A 3,635-nucleotide genomic window follows, 5' to 3' on the forward strand; every position below is an offset into this window, starting at 1 on the left:
CTAATATAAATAGGGAATTAGGAGTTAATGAGCCTCATTTTGCCTCTAATTACCCTAGCCCCCAAAGAGAGGAAAGTGAGAGAGAGAAGGAGAAGCTGCTCGCCGCCGCCGCTGAGGAGGAGAAGCCGCGCCGCCGCCGGAGAAGGGTGCCGCCGCCGCCGCTTGCCGAGAGAAGAAGGAGCACTCGTCTGCCTCCACCTTCTCAGAAGTTGCTTGATTCTGTTGCCTCTTCTAGTTCCCCTTAATCTCAGATCTGCTTTTAAGCCAAGGTGAGGATTAGATTTAGGTCTTTCTTCTTATCCCTTTATTTTCTTCTGGTGTGTTGAGTCTAGATCTGGTGGGACAGGTCTGTCTTCTTGTGCATCTAGGCAGATCCATATATATATATATATATAACTAATAAGATCTAGGATCTCATTAGAGGAAGAACCAGCATGATTGATTGACAACCCCGTTGATTGGTTAGTGATTGGTAGAAGTCCTAAAGGTCATAGTCTGTTTCTGGTATAGTGATGTGCCGAATGCAGGCTTGTTTGCTGGGTTATGTGCCGTCTGTGTGACCGTGGCAATAATCCATTCATCCGGTGGAGTGATGACCCACGGGGCTGTCCATGTGGCATGCCGGGATTGGACTGTCTGTGTGACAGGGTCTCTGTCTGTGTGATAGGGCGTCTGTCTGTGTGACAGGGTGAGATGTCGACCTGTGTCCGAGTGACAAGGTGGTTTGGCCTATTGAGAGGCGGGATCGGAGACATCACTGCTTGTTAGTTGCTTGTGCACTTGTAGAGTGCTTGTTTGGTTTCATTAGATTTATTCTTAATATGTTGGTGGAAATAAATGAATAAGGCGGGAGCCTGGTTTGGTTCTCACTGAGTAATTCTCCCAAATTACTCACCCCTCTCTCTCTAAATTCCGATATGCAGGTGATTGTGATTGTGAGTGTGATTGTGCTGATGTCTGGGAAGAACTAGACGAGTAATTCTAGTGTGGTGTGCCTTCAGAAATGGAGGAAGTTTTTATTGTATTTCAGAACTATTTCACATTTCTTTTAAGACAATGTTTCTATTTTATTTCGGATTTAATAAGTTATTTCATCTCTTTTGTAAGACTTGGATTTGGGTTTGGATTTGAATAAAGAACAACAAGTTAATTGGAATTGGTTTAGTTTAGGATAGTTAATATCCCGGTTTATTCTGGTTTCCTTCGGAACCAGGAATCGGGGTGTTACACAATCGGTCTGGAAGTGCATCGTCCTTCGCAAGCTTTGGAGCTCATCACGTCAGTCTAAAACGGTGGCGATACAGGTGCATCTTCCGGTGAGCTTAACTCTCTGCTCTCTATTCTAAATCTAATGATTCTAAGCGGTCTGGAAACTAGACTCAGTGATCTAAAACTTCTATGTATACCCCGTAAACCAGATCGAAAGGGAAGGCTTCCTAGTAACGACGTCTTTGAGGAATCTGCATCATTTAGGTTGCATATTTCATTCCAAATCATGTTATTTCTCATGCATATTAGGTCCTTAGGTGTTGTTTTAGGACTTAGGGGTTGCATTATGTCCCAATGAGTCTTTGCATGTTTGGAGTGTTTATGAGGTGTATTTGGAGCTATTTGGAGTTGAGAAGGTGAAACCAGGAAGAGAAATGGTGACCAGAACTTGAAAGATAGTGAAAATGGGTTTTTGGAGGTTCTCGGCAATTTTCACGTACCACAGAACGCTTTCCTCGGCGTTTTTCATGTACCGCGAGTGAACCTCTCGGCAAAAAACAAGCACAAGACGCTTTCCTTTGGCGAATGACACGCTCAAGAGACACCTACACCTGACCGCGGTAAAATCTTAAAGGACATGACCCGACCAAGAGACACGGCCAATTGTCAGGCCGTGACAATCACCGAATGTTCCACTTCTTTGCCACGCTTAAGAGACACGAGCTAAGCAAGACCATGGCTATCAAATATGGTCATCGTACAAACCCAGAAAGAACATGACACAGCCATGCATCATGGTCCAAATCAAGCCGAGGCAGCCTATTTCTTCAAGAACAACCATTCGAACTTTGACACGGTCACTTTGCCACGGTTTGTCCAGGAATCATCTGACCATGGCAAACCTCATCTTTACCCATCAAGGCCGGGTCAGGACCCAGTTTGTTCTGGGTTGACCCTGTTCGTTTAAGGACTTATATATAGTTTTTTAGGGTTTTACCCAAGGGACTAAGCTTTATTCTCTCATTCTCTTTGCCTCTTTTGTGTTAAGAAACTCATTTTGAAGAGAAATATCTGATTTTAGGCATTTTAATCAAGAGATTCAGAGATTTTTGAATGTTTTAAGGCTGTCTTCTTACCATCTATCTTCTCCATCTTCATTTTCACACTTCTAATCATAATTAACAGCACATCTTGCAAATGATTTAGTGTGTTGATCATGATTAGTGAGTAATCCCTATATTAAGGTCTTAGATATGTAGATTAGGGTGCTTAGGTGCTAGATTAGTGAGCTTATTGATAACACCGTATTTTGACCACTTTTATGGATCATAATTATGTCTTATTCAGGTGTTTTAACTCTGTTTTCAATGGTTTTTAAAGTGTTTTCAATGTTTTAGAGTTTCAAAAGACTTTACAGGAAATTTGGGCAAAAGATATGCAATTTGGAACAAATGAGCAATTCTGGATAAATGCAGACCGTCAGAAGTATGAAAAGCGATAAAGACCTTCTCACCGTCTGATCACCCCCAAAATTTGAGACAACATAGAGGATCCAAATAGCATGCAATTTGGAACAAATGAGCAATTCTGGATAAATGCAGACCGTCAGAAGTATGACAAGCGATAAAGACTTTCTCACCGTCTGATCACCCCCAAAATTTGAGACAACATAGAGGATCCAAACAGCTTTCTAATGCACTTTGTTTGGAGACAATCCAACGGTTAGATCTGCAGATACTCCCGATGCAAGAATGACAGAAAATGCAGTTCCGGAAGAGAGCATATGCCAGGACCGCGGCCAACACCTATTTTCCCGCGGGTAGAGCCACCGCGACCGCAGACTTTGGTCGTTCACTTTTCCGACGACTTAATTAAAGCCCAGATCAATGCCTTTCGTTATTTTTGAAGCCCTAAGTGTCCAGAACCACCCCAGAAGCTATAAATACCCCCTTTAAGTCATTCCTAAAGGTGTGGGAGACGACATAAGATAGAAAGAGAGAGAGATTTCGTGGAACCCTAGAGAGGAGGCCGCCGCCGTCATCGCGCCTCCACCTGCAACTCTGTTCTTCTTTTTTCTTCCTTCTTTTCTTTAGTTTCCTGCACTTTCAATTTCGTTTATGATGCTTTGTTACAATATGTTTGAGTAGTTACCCAGTTGGGTTTAAAGGGATTGTTCAAAGGGAATTTCATGTGTCTTTGCTTATGAATCGATAGATTTAGGATTTATAATCTTCTAGATGTTCTTCGTTTGCCTTTAATCTTACTGCGTGATTCTTTGCTGGCCACTTAGAAGCCGATCTGATATGATATGTTGCGAAAGCTTTCATTGATTGTCTGAACTAGGGTGAAACGAGCAATTCTTCTATAGGAGTGGAAACCTACCTGTAATTGAGTTGTGAATGTTGATTAGTCTTGTTCTGCTATTG

The sequence above is a fragment of the Eutrema salsugineum genome, unplaced genomic scaffold (genome assembly GCF_000478725.1).
Source record: "Eutrema salsugineum unplaced genomic scaffold, Eutsalg1_0 scaffold_4, whole genome shotgun sequence".
In the NCBI taxonomy this organism is placed as follows: Eukaryota; Viridiplantae; Streptophyta; class Magnoliopsida; order Brassicales; family Brassicaceae; genus Eutrema; species Eutrema salsugineum.